This window comes from Nerophis lumbriciformis, linkage group LG01 (assembly GCF_033978685.3).
Source record: "Nerophis lumbriciformis linkage group LG01, RoL_Nlum_v2.1, whole genome shotgun sequence".
NCBI classification, from domain to species: domain Eukaryota; kingdom Metazoa; phylum Chordata; class Actinopteri; order Syngnathiformes; family Syngnathidae; genus Nerophis; species Nerophis lumbriciformis.
The window spans coordinates 44,822,564-44,832,834 of record NC_084548.2 but is presented as its reverse complement, the minus strand read 5'-3'; positions in this window follow the sequence as shown (position 1 = coordinate 44,832,834).

The window sequence follows — 10,271 nt, the reverse complement described above, 5'->3', positions numbered from 1 at the left end:
GAAAATAGGTCATCCTTTAAAACAAAAAGCTTGCAGTCGACATTGCAACTGCCTGCCCAATTTTCATTGGCGGGCTTGTCTCCATGGCAACAGGCTAACCTTGAGGCAGGAGTCATGTGGTCGAGTGAGTCTTGCGCTGTCTTGGAGGATGCAGCGTGCGTCCTGTGACATCCGTGATTGTAGTGTCACCCGCTCCTGGCACAGGAACGAGCCAAAAACACGCGTGGATGTGCCACGACGCCGTACATCCTCACGCCGTGTTATGCCTTCAACGCAACGTGTGCACAATGAACGAACGAGTGAAGGCGTCACTTTCATTAAGATGATCAAATTGGAGCAGAAGGTTACACGGGAGGATTGTTTTCACACAAAGCGTGTTGTGGAGAAATATGTTTTTTCACTGCTTATTTTTTACCCTGACGTGATATTTTACAGTTTATTTCGTAATTTACACACCACACATTGTACAGTAAAACACATTTGGCAGAAACTGTCATTTATACGTTTAAACATGTTCAACAAGGTGTAGCCAGCGCGGTATATCCCGTCTTGTTATTACTGGAAACTAAATGTAAACAACACTGACCCCTGCAGGGCTTTCAGTGTATGACGTCTACTCTGAGTGACCATGTTCGGAAAGGAAGAGAGGCTCAAACAACATACTGTACATTAGTGGCTTTTTGGAAAGACCAACCCGATAAAATATAAGAGCCTCAGGACTGCAGGGTATTAAAAAAAGATTAAAGGCACACCTTTTAATTGTGCTTTTTACTGAACATTTTAAACTCTACGGATGTTCCTAAGTTTATTTTATGTATTGCTATTATTACTACTTGCAATATTTCATGGTTTTATATATATATATATATATATATATATATATATATATATATATATATATATATATATATATATATTACGGTACTTTAAAATATGTTTTATATTATTTTACTATTTTTAATTAATTATTCCCCAGGTGGTGTTTTTCTCCAATCTTCAGGGCCATGTTTTATTTTGTCAGTGTTGTCTGTGCATGTGTTTATGTTTTGATTTAGTGTTTTACTGGTGAAAAGCACTTTGTGTTGCAACTTGCCTGTGCATGAAAAGTACTATATACAGTCGCGATAAAAAGGTTACATACACTTGTAAAGAACATTGTCAGGCTTGCCCCTGACAGTTTGGTTGTGTTTTAGTTTTTCCTCTGTGTGTGTAGTATTTCCTGTCAGCGCTCTTGTTTTGGTTCTGTTTCCTGTTTGTCTCCCTGAGTGCTGTGTCCCCTCAGCTGTGGCTGATTGGCACCTGGCCACACCTGGTGTCAATCAGCCAGCTGCTATTTATACCTGCCCTACCCTCCAGTCACTGCTGGATTATTGTCATTGTCGACGTCACTACTACCTGTCATAATACTTGTCGTTGTAGCTCTGTCTACTTTTGTTCACTCTGCTCATGTCATAGTTCCTTCGTGTCACAGTAAGTGTTTTTGTTTCTTGTCGACAGTTAGCCTTTGTGCTATTTTAGTTCATAGCCAAGTTTGTTCTCCGCCTTGTGCGTGCCTTTTGTTTGTACCCTTTTTGTTTGTTTTTTGCTATAGTGTTAAATTAAATCATGTTTTCTCGCTCAATGCCTGCCGTCATCTCTGCATCTTGGGGTTCGTCACCAACATACTCTGACAAACATAATGTCATGGCTGTCTTGAGTTTCCAATATTTTCTACAACTCTTATTTTTTTGTGATAGAGTGATTAGAGCACATAAACATTCATGAAGTTTGGTTCTTTTATGAATTTATTATGGGTCTACTGAAAATGTGACCAAATCTGCTTGGTCAAAAGTATACATACAGCAATGTTAATATTTGGTTACATGTCCTTTGGCAAGTTTGGAATAAGGCTCTTTTAGTAGCCACCCACAAGCAATTGTTTCATCTGATCACAGAACTTTCCTCCAGAAGGTCTTATCTTTGTTCTATGTGATGTCAGATGAAACAAAAATCGAGCTGTTTGGCCACAATACCCAGCAATATGTTTGGAGGACAAAAGGTGAAGCCTTTAATCCCAGGAACACCATTCCCACCGTCAAGCATGGTGGTGGTAGTATTATGCTCTGGGCCTGTTTTGCTGCCAATGGAACTGGTGCTTTAAATGAGACAAAAAAATGGAGGATTACCTCCAAATTCTTCAGGACAACCTAAAATCATCAGCCCGGAGGTTGGGTCTTGGGTGCCGTTGGGTGTTCCAACAGGACAATGACCCCAAACACACATCAAAAGTGGTAAAGGAATGGCTAAATAAAGCTAGAATTAAGGTTTTACAATGGCCTTCCCAAAGTCCTGACTTAAACGTTTGGACAATGCTGAAGAAACAAGTCCATGTCAGAAAAACAACAAATTTAGCTGAACTGCACCAATTATGTCAAGAGGTGTGGTCAAAAATTCAACCAGAAGCTTGCCAAAAGCTTGTGGATGGCTACCAAAAGCGCCTTATTGCAGTGAAACTTGCCAAGGGACATGTAACCAAATATTAACATTGCTGTATGTATACTTCTGACCCAGCAGATTTGGTCACATTTTCAGTAGACCCATAATAAATTCATAAAAGAACCAAACTTCATGAATGTTTTTTTGTGACCAACAAGTATGTGCTCCAATCACTCTATCACAAAAAAATTAAAGTTGTAGAAATTATTGGAAACTCAAGACAGCCATGACATTATGTTCTTTACAAGTGTATGTCAACTTTTGATCGTGACTGTAAATACATTTGATTTGATCATTTAATGGCAGTACAGTAGTACTAGGACAAAAAGTTAAGAATGTAGAGTGCATAAAAAAATGTTTTTTGCTCAAAATAAAACTGACATAGTTGGGTCAAAGGAGCATTCACAAAATGAAAAAAATAAAAATAAATTTTGCCTATCACAATCTCTATGCGAGACGAGCACACGTCTTTCTCTTTTTTATGCAGTCTAAGTCATAAATAAATAATAGCAATAGGTGACTAACAATGCAAGTAATGGCCATTCTATTCCGCCTATAAAGTGCTTTCAACCTCCATTACCATTTTATATACATGCAATAAGTATATATGTAATGTAGGAACAGGCATTTTCATGATAACATGCAATATTTATCGTATTTTGGTCATTTTAGGCATTGCCGATACATTATAGCGGAGCATATATTTCACATTCCCTTCAAGAACATCAACTACTAATCATGCAGACTTCAGAAGAGCCAAAGATTACTGCTTTGAGACAAATGATTATCCAGAACCTTATATTTTCAAGTGTAAATATAAGGTGGTTATTACCAAAAGGACAAGATCCAGGGTGCAAGTGGTCGAAATGAGTTTCCTATGTTGGGTGGCAGTACTCCCCCTTAGAGATAGGGTGAGAAGCTCTGCCATTCGGGAGGAGCTCAAAGTAAAGCCGCTGCTCCTCCACATCAAGACGAGCCAGATGAGGTGGTTCGGGCATCTGGTCAGGATGTACCCCGACTAGTAGGAAGCCACGGGGAAGACCCAGGACACGTTGGGGAGACTATGTTTCCCAGCTGGCCTGGAATCTCCCGGGAAGAGCTGGATGAATTGGCTCGGGAGAGGGAAGTCTGGGCTTCTCTAGTTACGCTGCTGCCCCCACGACCCAACCTCGGATAAGCGGAAGAAGATGGATGGCTCTCTGAGGCCGCATACTCCATAAACTTGTGCTTTCTAGCTGCAGAGAGCGGATTTGGTGACGCTGCTCTATGCAGCATTTTTCGCAAGGGATTCAATCGTCGCATCAAGAACAAACTTGCTACCCGTGACAAAACTGCCACCCTTGACACACTCATCAACTTACCCATTCTTCTAGATGACAGGATATGCAAATGCGATAGAGAAGATGCTAATGAGGATAGCGATACCTTAACTCTTCGCCGAAGGGAGCGATATTGACAGTGGCAGGAGTCGACCCTGTTATCATTCTTGCCATAACCCTAACTCATCTGCCAAATGACACAACATAGTTTCCTATGAAGCTCGGTGGACAAGTCACCACTGCGAAACAATCTTGTCAGCTAAGAATACGCCTTTGCTGTTACTGTGAAAGTCCGGCCCACCATATCTCCAAATGCTCCATGGACTTAGAAAGAGATTTGAACTTTCAGGGACTTTGTTGGTGGGGGGGAGCAGTGTCAAGATTGTTGCATCTATTGACTCGGTGGCAGACGATTGCTTTATGGACTTGAACATTGTGGACTTGAATAAAATTGCTAAAATTAGCTTTGCTCTCCTCAGAAGGTCTGGTATTTAGATGACCGTTAACTGACCAGTGTGATGCATCAAACTGAGACTTTTGCTGTACAACTATCGGGTAAACACCATGAGGCAATACGCTTCTTTATTCTTCCACGTCGACATCCATTGTAATAGGTCTCCCATACCTAAAGCTGGATAATCCTAATATTGATCGGGGTAGAGCCACCGTTTTCAATTGGAGCATTTTATGCCAAGCTAATTGTTCACGTTCCGCTGTTCCCTCGACGACCACACCTAGCCATTTAAATGAGACCATTAATCTGTCGAGGGTACCACCGAATAGCACAACCTCAAACAGGTATTTAGTAGAAAACGGGCTCAGTTCCTTCCCCCACATCGTCTTTAAGACTGTTACATTAAACTCCTCCTGGAGTCATTGTTACCTGTAGCAAGACTCTATAACGTGTCAGGCCCAGAACAGTTCCCAATAAGTTACTTTATTTCCTCATCTCTCGTGGGAGGTCTCATTTGCCCCTCTTCCTCTCTATTGTGGGTCGTTTTTTTGTTGAGAAAAAAAATAAATCTATGCAACCCTGTATTAGTGCTCAGAGAGTATGGGGTTTCGGACTGTCTGATTGTGGCGGTCCGCTCCCTGTATGATCAGTGTCAGAGCTTGGTTCGCATTGCCGGCAGTAAGTCGGACACGTTACCGGTGAGGGTTGGACTCCGCCAAGGCTGCCCTTTGTCACCGATTCTGTTCATAACTTTTATGGACAGAATTTCTAGGCGCAGTCAAGGCGTTGAGGGGATCCGGTTTGGTGGCTGCAGGATTAGGTCTCTGCTTTTTGCAGATGATTTGGTCCTGATGGCTTCATCTGGCCAGGATCTTCAGCTCTCACTGGATCGGTTCGCAGCTGAGTGTGAAGCGACTGGGATGAGAATCAGCACCTCCAAGTCCGAGTCCATGGTTCTCGCCCGGAAAAGGGTGGAGTGCCATCTCCGGGTTGGGGAGGAGATCTTGCCCCAAGTGGAGGAGTTCAAGTACCTCGGAGTCTTGTTCACGAGTGAGGGAAGAGTGGATCGTGAGATCGACAGGCGGATCGGTGCGGCGTCTTCAGTAATGCGGACGCTGTATCGATCCATTGTGGTGAAGAAGGAGCTGAGCCGGAAGGCAAAGCTCTCAATTTACCGGTCGATCTACGTTCCCATCCTCACCTATGGTCATGAGCTTTGGGTTATGACCGAAAGGACAAGATCACGGGTACAAGCGGCCGAAATGAGTTTCCTCCGCCGGGAGGCGGGGCTCTCCCTTAGAGATAGGGTGAGAAGCTCTGTCATCCGGGGGGAGCTCAAAGTAAAGCCGCTGCTCCTCCACATCGAGAGGAGCCAGATGAGGTGGTTCGGGCATCTGGTCAGGATGCCACCCGAACGCCTCCCTAAGGAGGTGTTTAGGGCATGTCCGACCGGTAGGAGACCACGAGGAAGACCCAGGACACGTTGGGAAGACTATGTCTCCCGGCTGGCCTGGGAACGCCTCGGGATCCCCCGGGAGGAGCTGGACGAAGTGGCTGGGGAGAGGGAAGTCTGAGCTTCCGTGCTTAGGGTGCTGCCCCCGCGACCCGACCTCGGATAAGCGGAAGAAGATGGATGGATGGATGGATGGATGGAACCCTGTATTACTGACATAACCGTGACAAATAGCTACCAGTTGCCACTAATTGATTAAGCATTTACTTCTTTATCGTCGTCAGCTGTTTTCACTAAATTAGACTTACGCAATGCTTATCACTTGGTAAGAATGAAGGAGGGGAATGAGTGGAATACCACTTTTGACACCCCTCCAGGGCATTTTGAATATTTAATTATGCCTTTTGGCCTCACTATGATGATCAAGCTATTGTGTTCTGTGTACCTTGATGAAATGTTTATCTTTTCCAGAAATATCTAAGAACATGTCTGCAAGTCCGTCTTGTCTTGCAGCGGTTATTGGAGAATCGGCTATATGTACAAAAAAGACTGGCCATTGTTGTTGTTCCTGAGGTTCATCGTGGAGAAGGGCCATCACAAACCTGATCCTGCCAAAATCCAGGCAGTAGTCGAGTGGCTATATCCTACATCAAGAAAGCGCTTGCAAAAGTTCTTGGGTTTTACTACCTTCTATAGGCGATTCATCCACTTTAGCAGCAAAGCTGAACCTTTGACGAGACTCACATCGACTAAGGTACCTTTCAGGTGGACCCTAGAAGCTGAGGCCACCTTTTCTTCGCTAAAACAAATGTTTACCGCAGCATCTATTCTTAGGCACGTTGATCCTGCTTTACAATTTTTTTGTCAAGGTTGATGTATCGTATATCGTAGATGACCCAGTTCTGTTCCACTGGAAGCTTCACTTTGGGTTTTCTTCTCACGTCGACTCAAAGCAGCGGATAGAAACTGTCATGTCTTGTGATCATGTTTTGTTTAGTTATGTTCTGTTTGGTTAAAACTCCATAGTTTCTGTTTTTTCACTCCCTTGTTTTGTCACCATGGCGACCCATTAGTTTGCACCTGTCATGTGTTCGGACTCACGCACCTGTCACTAATTATGTCACTATTATTTAAGCCGATAGTTGCCAGGAAGTCAGCCTGGTGACATTACTCTTGTTACCCTTGTTACTCATGCTTGTATTCCATGCCATTGTTCCATGCTCGTTTTTTCACGTCACAGTAAGTGTTTTCGTTTTTATGTCCACAGTTCTGCCTTTGTCCTAGTTTTTGTTATACGCTAAGTTTGTATCTCCGCCTTGTGCGCGCTTTTTGTTTGTTCGTTTTTTTGAGTAAGATTAAACATGTATTTACCTTCATGCCATGTCCGGTCCAGTTCCTTTGCATTCCAGGAAAACAAACCACACCATAGTCCACGTCGTGACAGAATGTCGCCAGCATTCCGTTTTCCCGCAAGCGGCTGGCAGACGATGGAGGAAGGAAGATGGAAGGCGTTAGGTGCCATGGAGGACCGGAATCTTATGTGGAGTCCAAGCAGAAAACTGATCCCGATCAGCTCCATGTGGCCCGGGGACTTTGGCGCGTCGCCCCAGTCCTGGAAACGCCGCTCAAGACGAAGGACGTCTGGGAAGGCTTCCCCGAGCGGACAGGACGCGTCATTCCTGCAAGCTCCTCCTCCTCCAGGTGGAAACAGGCTGCATCCTGCCCGGCTTCCCCAGGATGACGTCAAGCCGCCGCCAGCGGATGACGTCATAGACCAAGATTTTTTTTTTCTGAACTCTTTTTTTTTTTTGTCAGCCTCCGCCAACTAAAGACTCCATGTCCATGATAAAGCATTATCAAGACATGTTTTTAAAATCAGGTCTAGTCAATCCAAGTCATCCAAAATTCATGCTCCGCCCCCCAGGACTCAAGCCCCGCCCACATCACAAGATTTTCTTTTTTTCCGTCCACACAATCCCATGTGGGGGATAAAGAAAGACAGTTTGGACAATTTAGAGGGGAGGATTCTGCCCTCCTCCTGACCTCCCTCCACCCACCCCTAAAAACGGTTCCAGACCGCGGGGAGCGCGTCTGGTATCCGCTCCTTGAGGGGGGTGCTAGGGCCGGGGACATTTTTCGAGTGGGGTGGCTCACCTGCGCCCAGCCAGGCAGCAGCCACCACCACCAGCTTTTCGCCATGCCAAGCCGCAGCCTCCAGCCCGGCCACCACCACCAGCTTTTCGCCATGCCAAGCCGCAGCTTCCAGCCCGGCCACCACCACGAGCTTTTCGGCATGCTAAGCCGCAACCCCCAGCTAGGCCACCTCCACCTGCTCCAAGTTCCACAGCAGGCTCCAGTACCTGCACCATGCCAAGCCCCACCACGCCAAGCTCCACGGCAGGTTCCAGTACCTGCACCACGACATGTTCTGGTACCAGCTCCACGGCAAGCTCCGGTACTAGCTCCACGGCAAGTTCAGGTACCAGCTCCACGGCAAGTTCCGGTACCTGCTCCACGGCAGGCTGCAGTACCTGCTCCACGCCGCCAAGTGCCAGTAGCGGTCCCTCGCCATGTCCCAAGCCAAGACCCAAGCCGCCAAGACCCACGCCAAGCTTCGCCGCCTGCCGCTGCACCCACGCCTGACGCGTCTGCTGCTGCACCCACGCCTGACTCATCTGCTGCTGAACCCACGCCTGACTCATCTGCTGCTGCACCCACGCCAGACTCGTCTGCTGCTGCTTCCACGCCTGCCTCGACGTCGTCTGCTGCATCCATGCCTGCCACTACGACGACGCAGCCACCTCCTCGTCGGCCACGGATGTGGCCGTTCCCTGGGCGTCCGCCACGCTAAGTACGCCGACCTCCTCGTCGGCCACGGATGTGGTTGTTCCCGGGTCGCCCACCTCGTCAGGTGCAGCGGCATTCTACGCGTTGCCGCCACCTGATTCTGCCCCGGTGGATTCGGGGACAGTTGGTCTGGCAACCCTCCGCCAAGTCCCCCTCCCGCCCTCCCATGACTCTTGATCGTTGTTTTGTTTTGGACATCTGGGATCTGTCCTTAAGGGGAAGCTCTGTCATGTCTTGTGATCATGTTTTGTTTAGTTATGTTCTGTTTGGTTAAAACTCCATAGTTTCAGTTTTTTCACTCCCTTGTTTTGTCACGATGGCGACCCATTAGTTTGCACCTGTCATGTGTTCGGACTCACGCACCTGTCAGGCTGTCACTAATTATGTCACTATTATTTAAGCCTATAGTTGCCAGGAAGTCAGCCTGGCGACATTACCCTTGTTACCCTTGTTACTCATGCTTTTATTCCATGCTCGTTTTTTCACGTCACATTAATTGTTTTCGTTTTTATGTCCATAGTTCTGCCTTTGTCCTAGTTTTTGTTATACGCAAAGTTTGTACCTCCGCCTTGTGCGCGCTTTTTGTTTGTTCCTTTTTTTGAGTAAGATTAAACATGTATTTACCTTCACCCCATGTCCGGTCCAGTTCCTTTGCATTCCGGGAAAACAAACCACACCATAGTCCACGTCGTGACAAAAAACTATGATAGAGAGACTATGGAGCTGCTATCCATCGCTCTCGTGCTACATTAATGGAGGCACTGGCTGGAGGCGACTGCCACGCCATTCCTGGTTGTCATAGATCATAAGAACCTGTCATACATTAGGATTGATCTAAGACTTACTAGCACGGTGGTCACTGTTTCTTACACGATTCAGTTTTTCCATTGCCTACAAACCCAGCTCCCAAAACAGCAAGTCTGATGCGCTCTCCAGATTTTACGGTCAAATAGCGTTGCAAATAATAATAGCGTCCTTTGCCGCAACTTGTTCAAAAGTTGTACAGTCTATCTTCACCAATGTATTTTCCCCTGGTTTATAAATAAAATGTCAAATAAAAGTAAACTGGTGATTCTGAATGATTAGTTTCAGTGTAGACAAAGATGTCGAAGTTATGGTTGTCGTCTATCGTCATTCTTCACAAGAAGCAAATACAGTTTCAGACAATGACAGCTGCAGTTGCTCCTTCAGGAGACACTGCCCCTTAGTGTTTTGGAAGATAATTACAGGTCTGGCGTCACCCCCCACGGAAAAACCATAAATCAAACAAGACGCCGTCAGAGGAGACACAAGCTACGTGACGTGAAAGTATACACCAGGCTTGAGTGTGAAGGACAGTACTGAGAAGATGAAGTGAATGATAGTCATTGAATTAAAGAAATAAATTATCAAAAACATGACCGAGTGTGTCTCCAACTTGCAAACAATTAGAGCGAATCACTGCTGATCTGAACCATACTGAAGCATAATGAGTCAAAAACGCCAGCCAATAATATTACAATAATATCTAAATGGTGGCCATTTATCCATGAAAATATGGAGAAGCTGCTGATGGTGTGTTTGACGGAGAAGCAGCTGGAGAGAGATACAGTAGAAGTCCACTCTCCAATGCTGTAACATTATTATTACGTCATAAAAACTATTGTAGTTGTTTGTAGTACATTCTGTTATATTGTATTTATATAATATTTATTTTTTCAGGGATGCGAAGCACCAATTAAAA